The sequence below is a fragment of the Scleropages formosus genome, chromosome 12 (genome assembly GCF_900964775.1).
Source record: "Scleropages formosus chromosome 12, fSclFor1.1, whole genome shotgun sequence".
NCBI classification, from domain to species: Eukaryota; Metazoa; Chordata; class Actinopteri; order Osteoglossiformes; family Osteoglossidae; genus Scleropages; species Scleropages formosus.
The window spans coordinates 10,430,309-10,444,426 of record NC_041817.1 but is presented as its reverse complement, the minus strand read 5'-3'; the positions used below and the strand labels follow the sequence as shown (position 1 = coordinate 10,444,426).

The following is a 14,118-nucleotide window of genomic DNA, read 5'->3' as shown; positions in this document are numbered from 1 at the left end:
CCTTCGCCTTTTTACACTTGACTGGTCCAGCAGTGGCCTGTGGTGTGTACGAGTTGGTCTGCCGCAGTGCTTGATTGCACATATTTACTGCTGCCGTTGCCTCTCCCCACTCTTACATAATGCATTGAGTTATTTTAACACAGCGTGCGCTAAGAACAAGGGCGTTACATCACGCTGTAGGTCACTGTGAGAGGAGAATGTCAGATTTCAGAACAGGAATACTGATGCGTTTTTGTGCTTTAAAATTGATTGGCAAGAGACATAAACCTTACCCTACCGCTGATCGTAACCGATTTTAAAAACTGCGTTTTCTTCTTTAGGTATGATGAAGTGAATCGCTTTGGAGAAAAGCGTCCGCTAAATAAATACATGTAAATGTATTTTGCACAGCTGTCAGGTTTTGCAGTTAGAAAGACCTGCTGTTTACTTTTTCAGTCATAACACAAGGACTCAGTCTGTTTTTACAGCACTGCTCTTCAGAGTCGAACAAGTTTTCACAGATCTGTTATGAAATTTCAGAAAATGCAGTGACAGCTTATGATATGTGTATTTTTTAATAATAATCATCAACAAAAGGCCTTTTTAGGAAAAAAAAATGCGTATATGGCTTTTAAAAGCATGCAGTTAGTACCTAAATTACAGTTTCTTATCTCAGCATTATGAGCCCTACGGCAATTAGCTGGTTCTTCAAGTTGTCAAGAAGAGTTAAGTGCCACTGAATAAATCCATTCTGAGTAAAAAATGTTCATCATTGAAAAGCGATACATGAGCTTGTAAATGGAGAAAATGAGCTTTTATGTGGGCAGCTGGTAGCGTAGTGTTTCGAGCTGCTACCTTTGGACCCAAACGACATTGTAGATTCAAATCCTACCTTCAGTTGTAGTGCCCTTGAGTAAGGTACTTACCCTTAATTGCTCCAGTACAATTACCCAGCTGTATGAAAGGGGAAATAACTGTAGGGAGATAAACATTGTAAGTCACTTTGGAGAAAAGTGTCACATAAATGAATACATGTAAAATGCCTGGACTGAGGACTAATAAGTGTCATGTTGCTCACTAAATATCTAACCGTTTGTCCTTTTCGGTCTTACGGTGGTCAGGAGCCTGTCCTGGAATCACCGGGACCTATAATAGAAGGGGTACAGCCTAGATGGGCCGCCAGAGCATCACAAGGTGCATCTCAAATTACCAACACAAATAATGATGTGCAGAAGTTTTCTAATAGTATGGTTTCATTAATATTATTTGAATTACTGTACTGTATTGTTTGAATTACTGTCAACCACACCCCTAAGTTGCTGTTGCAAATGAAAAATGTTAAGAGGAAGCTCATGGTTTTTCAGAACTGTAGAACCTGCTAACTGCAGAATAGTTTGGCAGATTATCATGGAATATTAACAGACTGGGATATACGCACTGTTCAAGTTCAGCCAGTGCTCATCTTGCTCACATTTCACTGAGGCCTTTTTAAAAAAGCTGGTGTGCCCTTTGGCAAGATATATCATACATTTCTTAATATTAAAAAAAAAAATACTGAGGCTAGTTAGATTAATAGTATGATGAGAGCTACAATTGAATTACTTTGATTTTTTTCAAGGTGAGAAAAATCAGAAAGTGTCATCATATCGGCTCCTTCTTTGTATTCAGTGTCATAAAGACATCTGGGATGTTATCCTGGCTTTTGTGATCCGTTAGCGGGTCGGAGGATGCGAGCATCATCTCCAGGTGCAGTCAGCCATCCAGCGGGTGCTTGTGGGCCTTTGTTCACAAAGTGCCCAGAGTGAATGGGGGCCCAGGGGGGTGCTGCAGGGCGGGGCACTGGGGTAGACGTCGCGAGCGGCTCCAGCGGTCCGTGGAACAAAGAGCCCTGACACGTGTCAGCCCAGCTGGCGACCCTCCTGCACAGCGGGTCCAAGTTGGTGGGCGGCAAACTCCAAATTTCAAGCTTCATGACAAAATCCGTGCCCTGTTTGTTCTTACCACACAACCATATGGTGTTTTCTGCATTATACCCCAATGCAGGAGCTGAAGTTTCAAAGCTTTTTTGTCACTCTGCTCAACAGAACTTAGGCTTTAAAGCTTCCGCAGGCTCTTATTACAAGCGCAAAAGAAAATATGTTAACCATGTTACATTTTTATTAAAATAATTTTTAACAGATATGTCTAGAATATAGCTCTGTGAAACCGAACAGCTTTGGAAAGCTGTTTTTACTGTAGTGTTATTGTAAAGAAAATATGCCAAATATATAAACTGGATTTTCAGTTATGCAACTATTTTTGCAGGGTGCAGTAATAAATCATTCTGTCCATAGGCATAATATTTGGGAAAAAGCATGAAAAACAATGACAGTGAAACAATTTCCTTTCATCTTTAAGGTATTATTTAACAACATCAAATACATTTCTTATAGTCAGAGTTTGACAGTTTGTACTGCGTATTTCTTTAAATTTCTTTTGCTCGAATATCAAATTGTATATTGTTCAATATTTAAGAAAATTGGCAGAATTGCAGTTCTAATTAACGAGTGAACATATTTATATTTGGGAAAATTGTTACTGCACTGTCAATATAGGAATATATAAGGAATCAGGCAAAAGGTGAAAACTACAGTTTTCTGGGGAATAATAGCTGAATTAAAGCCTAGTGCTTGATTGTAATCCAATACACATGTATGTGTATTTAGTTTATGTAAAATTATGCATTTATGTTCGTGTTACGATGAATATTTTTCATCTTAAAATGAATATTTTCTGTCACACTGGATATCAGCAGGGTTGTGACAATAGTCTGAGCAGAAGAAACAATTTTCAAACGATTGATTATATATTGAGAACTTTACGTGCTGCTGAGTTTGCTCTTTTAACCATCGAAAAGGACAATCATGACAAACATAGCCATCTCAGACATGTATAACAACGTCCGTTTCTGCAAATAGTTGTTTGCGTTCTGGATCATTTTCGCATAGCCAGGAAAGGTGTACGCAAATTGAATTGGGTCAGCTTCTTCTATGCACTTAAGCTTGAAAGGAACTCCTGAGAGGAGAATAAAAAAGCAGCGGTGTATAACTTCTAATGCTTGGGGTTCTCAGGGGCAGCGCTAGTGGACTTCTGGCGCAGGATTTCGGAGGCAGTGCAGACCTTTAATGGGGTATGCAAAACTGACGCTCAAATACTGAGAATCTCCTGCAAGAACAGCTTCCCCACTTAAGTCAGTGGAGTGAACTGGTTTAAAAAGTTGTTTTGACATCTCCCTCTTCCAAGAAGGATTTCGATAAAAGTCTGCAAAGCCAAATAATAATAAACGCGCGCTCTTCAGTTTACGAACACAGTTGGGATCGGAAGTATGTTTGTACCCTTATTTGGATGCAACTCCAAAGTCACTTTACCACTAACTCAGAAGCAATAAAAGGTACGTATTACAGATTCCTGTCATTTAGTCACTGGTTAAATTCTGTAAAAATCTCAGAAAAAGCTATGAGTTCGACATACTCAGTAAGGCTTCAATCCATAATCGTTACCAGCCTGTACAGGAGTTGTTGGGGTCTGGAGCCTATCCCAGAGCTGCAAGGTACGAGGCAAGGTACATTTCTTTACCTACACAATCAATAAAAGCGCAATAATACAGATATTTCTTGCTTTATTCAGTGCCACTTGTTAACTGATACTACCCAGAAACACATGCAGCATTTCTCATCCTGTAACTGATCACCAACAATTAGGAATTTCAGACACAATCTGAAAAACACTGAGAAAGTGATTTGACTGAAGGCAGTTCTACACTTTTGCCTCTGTTCTGTCTGTATACATTTTATTGGCAGCTAACTAAATAATAACAGCCATCCTACTTTTCCTTTTTGCCGAACAAGTATGCTGCTTGTCACTGCAATGTAACGAGATGGTTGCAGTTGGTCTGAACAGCACCACAGAAATGCCCCGACATGTTCAACGCCGTAAATTTATGCGGAAACTCTGCTCTGTCTGGCTCTCCCACACTTTCTGCACCTAGTTTTGAGTTTGCGCTAAAAGCGACGTCCTTTATCTTTTATGCATGATGATGCTGTATCAGTGCACTAAACAAACAAAAGCAAACATTTTCATAGTCTCAAACAGGCCATTGCTGTCTGTAAGAGGAGTCACATTTAGTTATGTTAAGCATTAATTATGATGACCTCTAGGTCTCTTGTTGAATCATTTAATTTCCTGGCTCTGCGTAAGTGGCCCTGGAATATAGTTTAAAGTCTTCAAGGCAAATTGTTCATTCATTTGAAAATCCAGTTCATCACTAATAACGTAAGCTGTCGAGCAAAATTTTTGTAGCGGACTGGAATTATGCTGTTCAGTTATGTGATTTCCTGCTATATTTATCCTGAGGTCTCTTGCTGATGCATTTAGTTTCTGGGTTATGTCTGGCCATATGCCCTGGAATACAGAATACACACACACACACACACACACACACACACACACACTGACTGAAACCGCTTGTCTCGGTCCACGAGTGATAATGGGAGTAGTTGGGCAAAATTTTCTAGCAAACTAGAACTGTCTTGTTGATAACTGTCACTTGTTGCTGTATTTACTCCTACACTAGACCACATAGCTCTCTCTGTTAATTGTTGCAGTAAAATACATACAGTTGAAAAAACTAAACAGAACAAAATGTCAGTGTCTCAGTTCCCTATGTGGAACAAGGATAGTGCGGATGTAATAAATGACAAGTATTTGATGCTAGCCTTCCAAAAGAATGTCCTGGAACTGATTTGATGGAGACAAAAAGCAGTGTTCTGAGTGCCTCCTCGGACAAGCCCTTAAATACTAAGAGACTCAGACTGTCCTCTCTTCACCAATGACACTATTTGCCCGGTCAGCTGGACCATGGTCTCTTTTGAAGGCAAAAAAAATCCTTCATCATGAGAGGGAATGGTACTATAACAAGCCCCTTTTCCCCTTTTCATCATGTGTCCACCTACCAGAAATAATTAAAATCAGTTCATGTGCTCTGAAAGTTAACTTCAGCCATAAGAGTTTCCAGTTAAGTACATTTTAACTTCACTGTTTGCAATAAAGAAGGTGTGCAGTGGTGCAGCGGGTTTGACCGGGTCCTGCTCTCTGGTGGGTCTGGGGTTCAAGTCCCACTTGGGGTGCCTTGCGATGGGCTGGTGTCCCATCCTGAGCGTGTCCCCTCCCTCTCCAGCCTTATCCCCTGTGTTGCTGGGTTATGCTCCGGCTCCCCGTGACAAGCGGTTTCGGAAACTCTGTGCGCGTGTGTATTTGCAATGAAAACATGGGTGGTTGTTAGTGATTATCTGAAAGGACTGTGTAATTGCTTTTCATGTGATGTTTGATTTAATGTTTTATCAAATAAATCCTTTTTCAATCTTTCATTATAGACGCAGACATATCAACACAAATACAAATGGAGACACAAAGTACCGATCGTCTGTCTTTTCTAAAAATGCATGACGCAAACAAATTTCTAACACAATATTCTCAGGCATACAAGTGAATCATTGTAAATATATGGAAAAAAATATACCAGTTCGTCTTTAGACAACCGCGAGAAAACCGAGGAAGTTTTTGTTTTTGCAGACCCATCCTTTTTTGTAAGAATCTAAAAAAACTATCTGCACAGTACAAAGTTTTCTTAAATGTGCAATGGCACGGTTGAAGAAAGAAGTTGTGAGTTTCGTTTGTCCTACAGCAGAGAAATATTTGCAGTATGTTGCGCAGCCAGTGAACCGGCAGAAATGAAACTCTGCAAATTTTCCACTCTTCAAGTGGGAAGACGGAAGGCGAGTGCAAATAGTTATATTTACTTTGAAATAAAGAGAGAGGCAGTGATGAAACAGGCTTTATAGTGCTGTCAAAAGCAAGCTTGTGCTCCACTCTATACTGGAGAAGTTTCTCTTTAGTCAGTCTCATCGGTGTCAATAGATTAAGTGCAGGGGCAACGCACAAGTATTTAAAAAGCAAAAAAGATGCCACAGGCTATCAGCTGTACCTGAGCAGTGAGAAATATGGTACTCTTCAGAGTGTCCTCTGGGTGTACACATATGTGATCTGAGCCTTGGGTCTGGTTCTATAGACCACCATGTTCCAAAATCAGACCCTAGTGCAGTGGACTGTTTTCACTTTATATTCTCACATCACAGCTACCAGATACTGAACATGGCCAACAGGACCTTATTCGCTTCACGCTGTTTCCTTCAAGTTCTGCATAAAACGTTTTAAGTATAAATGTCAAGTTCTCTAGCCTGTTATATTTTGGTTTACGCACTGTACCGGCATAAGTCATGGCATGGAGTGGGTGGATTTTCACACTGCGTTACATGCTGAAAGAAGAATCGAGGCTAACCCTGAAAAGGAGAACCATATGGAGATGCCGGCAAGCAGAAACTTTGGCAAATTAATTCAGAAGCTCTGCTTTCAGGGACCGTGAGAGTGCAACTTAACTGATAACATATTGCCTCATTGTAAGGCCCTGGTTCCTTCCATTACGGAAAGGGGGGTAGGTTCATTAGGAGCTCGGTGTCCGTCACCAGGGTGCAGGGGATTGCTCCTAATCGAGATGGACTGTCACTCGAAGCTGTTGGAAATGTAGCTACGCTGGCTTGCCAAGCTAAACCCTTCTCTAGCTGCGAAAAGCCTGTTAAATAGAATCAGCGTCTGTTTAATTTAGCCCATAGAAAAAACAGCAATACTCATCATAAAGCACATAATATACTTAAATTTCATAATTTTTCTCAGAATACTGTAGTAGCCTGAAGGGCAGATGACTGAGAATGTTAAATCATTAGAGTTTAGGACTAATAGGTGTTGATGACAGGGTGGCATGGTGGCACAGTGGGTTTGGCTGGGGTCTTTGGCGGGTCTGAGGTTCGAGTCCTGCTTGGGGTGCCCTGTGACGGACTGGCACCCCGTCCTGGCTGCGTCCCCTCTCCCTCCAGCCTTACGCCCTGTATTGCTGGGTTAGGCTCTGGCTCGCCGTGACCCCCACTTGGGACAAGCAATTTCAGACATTGTGTGTGTACCTGTTGACAACTACCATGATGTGCCAAATGAAAACATAAATCTGCCTGCTGTGCTCTGAACTCCCCTGTGTGTTTAATAATTCCAGAAGATGCAGCAGTACTATTTTTTTGTTTACCTACAGTATATAACTCTATGTACCTAATCAAGTCTGCGTTAAATGTTTAAAAGCTTAGTACTTGCTCTCAACACTGCTGACTTGTGCTGTGTAGGCATTGCGTATGAGAGGAACAGCCCCCCCACACCTCACTGGATGGAGAGATATAGGTAAACTGTGTATATTATTTAGAGAGGAGTCTCTTTCCTCCATCATTAGTCAAGGACCCCTCCCAACAGGCAGCATCCGGATGTGTCTCTTGCTCCGAGTGGCTACTTAGGAGGCTTAAGTGACACATCCCTGGCAGCAGCATGCTCTCATTATGGATTTATGCATCCACTCTGCCTCAATGATCCATGCCCCTCTCTGTCACCCCTTTTGTATCTCAGCACTTTGCTTGTTCTTGTACAATTGAACAACCTCGCTCCCTAACCGCCCCACCACGCACACCCGACCCTCAGCCCCCTCAGAGTGCAAAGCAGATAATCCACTTAGTTCATTTGCGAAGAGCCGCAGAATGAATTTGCACTCAGAGCTGATGGCTTGTATGGATCCAGTCATTACTGGAGTGCAAAACTGGGCCTTAGCAGCAGGCCCTCTATTGTTGTGGAGCCACTTGGATAGCTGGGGGGTGGGGTAAGTGGAAGGAGTTTGGTTTGGTGGAGGTCCTATGCCAGGGTTAAATCAATGGCAGTGGTAAGGACCATGTGCCAGTGAGGGTTACCCAGAATCTCAGAGGCCAGGGCTTGCTGCCACATGCTGGGGATTCCACTGGAGCTTGCGTTATTTCGTAACTGCTGTTTACTTCAGCGTAGCCAGCATCAGCAGGGTGCGTCTACGCTTTCTCACACAGTACTCTCATCCGCACCTTTGTTGACCGCACCGGCTTTTGACTCTCAAGACCAGACGTAATTCAACCTTATCAAATACAGTTTTTCTTTCAACTAAAAGAACAATGTTTATTCTGATAATGTAACATCCTTTGAAAGGATATGCAAAAGAGCATAGGTTCCGTGTCCTGCAAAAACCCCTTGTGGTACACTATTCAGACTATTCTGTCCTTGTCTTTGGAGTTTGAAGGACTGAATGGCAGGTCTTTCTTGTCCTTCCAAAGTCACACCTCCAGTCTGGATCTGTCTTATGAATAACTCATACTGATGTTCATGTGTTTGTGAGGTATTTGGCCTATAGTTTGAAGCTACAGCCTCATTAACAGACCACAGCGTCTCTTTCTATCCTTGGAACTGGGAGTCATCAGACCGGTTGACTGCATGAGTGAGTGGTAAAACCTGTTGGTGTGTTCATGAGAGGAGTAAACAGCAGTGGTGCTGTGCTCTATGTGCCCCCTTTTATGGCATTATTGAACCAGGCTGCAACAGCTGTGGTTAGATATCCAAAAGGTATGCTCTGCTCTCAAAATTCTGCCGGAGTCTATCCCTATCTGGAACACTTTCAGAATGGCCAAGTTCAGTGGAACAGCCTTTGTCCATGAAACATTTATCACCATGCTTTTATCACTGCCCTCACTGTAACAGGGAAATGACACAGTACAAACTGTACAATGGGAATATTTTAAGACTTTAATTGAAAGAATTCCCTAAGGATTTTTTTTTCTCATTTACTATTGCATAATAGCTGTAGTTGCTTAAAGCTGGGTAAAAGGCATAACTCCTTGTTTTCATGTTCTTCAATAATTACAAACTCTCAGACTATTATGCATTAATATTAAAAAAAAAATTTAAAAAAATAAAAACTTACTAGGTTTCAGAAAAAAACTTAAAAAAAAAAAAAATTTAAAACTGCCTACAATGCCAGTATGCTTAAGGAAAATAAAATAGTGCAGAAATTTTAATTAAATGCAAGAATTTTCTTTGGACCATAGCAGTCAAAACAATTCTGAATGCTCAGCAAAGCTCATAGTATTTTTGAAATACTACTTAAGACAACAGACATGTGTTTTTTGATCTATTGTTCTTTATCTCTTGGGAAATGTGTTCTTGGTACATGGTGTTTTCCTTCATGGCTTTGCACTTTTCGAGTAGTCTGGTAGTCTGTGAGGTTAACAAGTTGAGCAAATTAGAATGCATTCAGACTTCTTTTGAACAAAGGAATTGGAAAGAGTCAGTAAAAACCTTTGTATTTTGTTAATGGTTACTAGATTCAAGAAATCATTTGGAAATATCTGTGGCCCTCTGGCTCTTGGAAATGCTGTAATACTTTAAACATTGATCCAGCTGAAGCTCAGTATAGAAATATGACAGTGAAATAAATTAGATAACGTAATTAAACAGAACAAAGAGAGAGTCTCTGAGAAAGGGATTGTGATATAGTATAGAAAATAGAACTCCGCCATGAACGGTCCCAAGCCCTGATGAGAAAGAAAGAGGGTTGGGCGCGGGGCTAGCTACCCTACACCATAAAAACTTTGCCAGCTACAGAAACGCCAACAAGGAAACTTCATGACATCTCAGCTCAGAGACGCCTGGAGAGCCCTTGTTGGTGGCCTATGCCCCAGCAGGGGTGGAAGGCGTAAGTAGCCAGTAAGTATAGAAAATAGAAATTTTTGAATTGGATTTACATTTTATTATTCAGATAATACAGCAGTCATTGTTGTAAGTATGTTACAAATTGCAATATGCAAGAAAAGTGAAACATAAACCATGCAAGTTAAAAAGCAGGAATTAAAAATGACTGTATTACTGGGCAGAGTGTGCATCCACTTATTATCAGACATGACTTTTGCTGTGACAGATACAAGCTGAAGTGAGTATTCTAGGAAACGTAGCCCGTGGAGGAGAAAGACCGAGGGCAGTGAGAAGATCGAGGTGCAAAGCTGCATGGGGTGAATGACAGTGAAGTTGCTGAAGCCAGAGACCAACACCTGTCTGCAGGATCCTGGGTTCATTGTCATCCTTCTGGCCTGCTCAGTGGGTGGAACTCTGCAGCAAGCTGTAGAATGGGGGATGGACTCAACGGCAAGATTTAGTTTAAGGGAAAAACCCAGTTACAAACGTGACATGGTAGGACCTCCTTAGCAAACTGCAAGATGAGTGATGAACTCAACATCAATTTGCCGGGCAGGGGAGGATCAGTGTTGTGCTGCAAGGCTCAAGAGGAACTCAGAATGCTGCAGGAAGGGAAAAGAACTCTTGCTGCACATTGTAGGATAAGAGGTTAGCATGCTGCCGGGAGGTCTGTCAACATTCATCACGACTTGGGTCATGTTAGCTTGCTGTAGAACAGGGAAGAATTTCATGAGCAAGCTATAGGAGAGAGGGAAACCTCCTTAGCACACTGCAGGAGTGAGAAGGAACAAGTCGATACTGCTGGTAGGGGTTGGAACTTTTCAGCTTCCTTTAGGACAGGGGTCATATTAGCATGCTGCAGAATAAGGGACAGTTTTCTTAACATGCTAATGGAAGGAGGAAGAACTGATGTCCAAGTGAATTGCCTGGGTGGAGTTTGCAGGTTAGCATGGGGCTGTTTGTGGTGCAGCCACACTTTTGCGCAGGACTTTATAAAAGTGTTTGCACATTCAGTTAAATGCAGCATGTTCTTGCCTGGCACAGATCAGCACAGTATCGATGTGTATGTGACGCCATACATCCTAAAGATGAGTGTAGCAGTGAGTCACTGGATGATGGTGAGGTTGAGGGTTGGGGAGGCTCTGTACTATCAAACAGAGCACTGGCATGTGTGCCTCCTCCCACTCGTTTTGCTCTGAGTTTGAGATGATGCCCAGTAAGTCCTGTAAGTGGGCCAGAGTCTTGCTTTTCTCCTCTCCTTCTCCCCCAGATGTCCTTACTGTCCTATTTTCTCACACTACACCCTCTTGCCACTTTTAGTCCCACGGTCACATTGCTCTTGCCCTCTGCAACAAACCCCCCGTGACTCAATGCAGGTCTTGAAGTGCTCTTCCTCATGAACGTCTATGATAAAGGACAGCCAAAAGAATTTGTGTTACACACAGCTTATCTCTCTGCTCCATAGCATTTCCAAAGGTTTATCTCACCATATCTGTTTAATGATGTAACAGTGTCAGTATGGTGGGCTGAGAAGACTATTGTGAAGAAAGTGTCAAACTCGTGGATGAATAATTCAACTGGAGTGAGTCACTTGATAACGAAAGAGAAAATTATACACCTAATTCTTTTTTGCTATTTGAGTAAATTCAATCACAGTGGGCCCACACTAGGTTTCTGGAGGGCCATTCGTCTGCTGGTTTTCACCTGGTTTCCATCCTCCTAGTTTTTAATGACCTGCACAATTTATACCCCTGCATTTGTTCACATTCACTGCCATATATAGGGCCTAATGAATGTGATATACAAAGAGCTGTTATCTTGTACTATACTAGTTGAAAAGCATGTTTACAAGGTCAAACCAATTTTTATATGTAGTTTTGAAAATAGTTTGAGGCAGAAACTTGCCTGAACAAACCTCTGAGCCATTGTCTGAAGGTTGTCAGATTGGCTGAATCAGAAGAACGAACGATGTGTTCAGTCTGGATAATATGCTAGCGGCATTAATGCTGAAATTGTTGCTGAAAGTTGAGTTGGAACCGGCTGGCACGAGGGGAGGGGTGGAAGGGAGTGCCCCAGTCGGTACTTAGAATTGAGCGGACTGTAGGACTGGATTTCTATGGTTGCCAAAGAATAATGCAGTAAATATCTTGGTACATGATATCCTATTTAGCTAAGCCATATTCTTCAACTACTGGATGATTTTACATGGGTATATACACACACACACACACACACACACACACACACTCACAAACAAACACACACACATACACCTTTTCATCAGGACCAATACACTTCTACTTATACTACATTACTTAGACTGTAACATAGGAGTATAAAAGAGTGGATCAAGTGTATAACTCCCCACAAAATTATTAAAAACCATTTTACAGAAAGAATCAGGGTAATGCTGTAAGAACTATTAGGTCCCAGAGATAAAAGTAAGAGAACTGTTGAGCTAAAAAAATCCATAACCTACTTTTGGGATATATCCTTAGAGATGTCTAAATGAAGACATGGGCATAGCACTCTTCAGCTTGAAGAGCACGGCTCGTTATTTGGGTCATGGATGCGTTTGCTTTCCTTGGAGCGATGTTCAGCGGCAAGCCCTGGCGACAGTGCTGCTTTGAGGAGCTTGGTTTCACCCACCCACACACAACACTGTCTTTATCCCCATATAATAAAGTCGTGTGGTAATACGGAGCTCAACAAGCTCTAACTGGCTCCTCTGTTTACCCTCTTTTCTAGACTCCCAGCACACCCTGGATTGAGCCTGACAGTAAGTTTCATGCAAGTTATGGCCTTGGTGCAAAGAGAACTCTAGAAAGGTATGACACTGCATGCTCCTTAAAATCTCGAAAGAAACAGTGATGTCAAAACTCTTTTCCACTTACATCACTAGAAGAGGCTGGTTCGCAGTATGTGAAACATTTACGTCTGCACTTTGAGAGACATGATTTTGTTTTTCTTGTGTTTTTTTTTTTTTTTTTTTTAGTAACAGCTTTAGAAGTAAAGGGAATGCCTGGTATAAATAATTTATTCTTCCCTTAAAGCAATATGCACTTTGAAGAAATACCTAGACCCTAAAAGAAACTGGGACTATTAAAAAATGAATGACACTGAAATGTTCAAGTTACCGTTCCTTCACTGAACTGGCGACATAATTTGGGTACTCTACAGCAGGTGTACTTCAGTTCTCCTTAATCTATATAAAAATAAAACCTCCTTCATTCCCTAGTAAGAAAGTTCATTTACAGAACAGTAAGTGTCAGATGTCAGTCCCTGTCACGGTTCAAAAAGTCTGCCTTGAACACGGAAAAAAGAGCAGCCGTCCTCTTGCGGTAGAACGATCCCGTGTGTTAACTTCTGCCACACACTGCTTAAAATTCCTCTATAAATTAATGAACAGCAGCATCACGACGAGTGGGGAGAAAAGTATGGTTTTCACTGGCGCTTTGGCCGCACCTGACCAGCACACCTACCAGACATACGCAATGAAGAGATGATCATGCTGGCCATATTTCTGCTACTAGTGTCCAAAGCCCACATTCCACTGCCTGCTGCTGGTCAGGGATCGGTGTGACGGAACGGCCAACCTCAGAACACAGCGAGATGCCATTAGAGAGAGCCCCAGGGTGGGGTGACTTACCATCACTCATGGCGTGCTGCTCGTGGCCAGTGTCTGAGTGGAGAGAGCAAACCGCACTGCATTCGCGCCCTCTCTCTGCCAACCACTCTCTCCTTTCTCTGCTTCGTGTGGCGCTCAGTACACCCCATCTTCCAGGAAGTGAACACAGTCACATTCCAACGTAAACACTCCCCCTCCCTCCCTCCCTCCCTCTCCACTGCCACCCCCCACTACCTCCCAACCTCTCGCTCTCTCTCACTCTCATCTGTGCTCAGCCCAGGGGCTTAGTCATCCATCATTTCTCACTCCCGCTGCAGCGCGAAGGTCCACCCGCCGCCAAGCTCTCCCGTGCTGCAATTGGATTGCCGGCCCATCCGTCACCCTGCCATCCTGGTACTTGTGTGTGAAGACATGTGGCCAACACGGGGGCAGTCTTCACCTCCCCTTCCTGCTCTTTCTTCCCACCTCTTTGAGTTACGACTCCCTTCTGTGGATGTGCTCAGAAAATATGACCAAACCATACATAACATAAGAATCAGATATATTAAACCGTTTTATTTCTGGGACGGAAATGTTAATTGTCTAACAGCTGTAAATACCACAGTTTGGCATGATGATTACAGAAATAATTTAAGAAGAACAACTGAAAAATGCAAACACATAGGCCTCTCATACAAGCCATAGTGGATCACATTTACATTTACATTCACATTCATTCATTTATCAGACACTTTTCTCCAAAGCGACGTACATCTGAGAGAAAATACAGTTCATGCATTGCATTAGGAGAAAGAGACGTAGCTGCAGATGTGTGATTCTTAAGTACAGTTAGTTTCTTT

At 42.1% G+C, this 14,118-nt stretch overlaps 1 protein-coding gene across 4 annotated transcripts in view; it reads right to left on the bottom strand.

Annotated features, from left to right (window-relative positions):
• lzts1 (leucine zipper, putative tumor suppressor 1) overlaps nucleotides 1–13,440 on the bottom strand; it is a 30,232-nt gene extending 16,792 nt beyond the window's left edge. For 3 of the 4 annotated variants that reach the window (XR_001965767.1, XR_001965768.1, XM_018744149.1), the window contains exon 1: nucleotides 13,301–13,440. The gene's annotated coding sequence lies outside the window, so the exon portion shown is untranslated. Of the gene's footprint in view, nucleotides 1–905; nucleotides 927–13,300 lie in introns of those variants that run through there. The other variant, XM_018744150.1, reaches the window with a different exon arrangement.
• Between the last annotated feature and the right edge of the window lie 678 nt (nucleotides 13,441–14,118).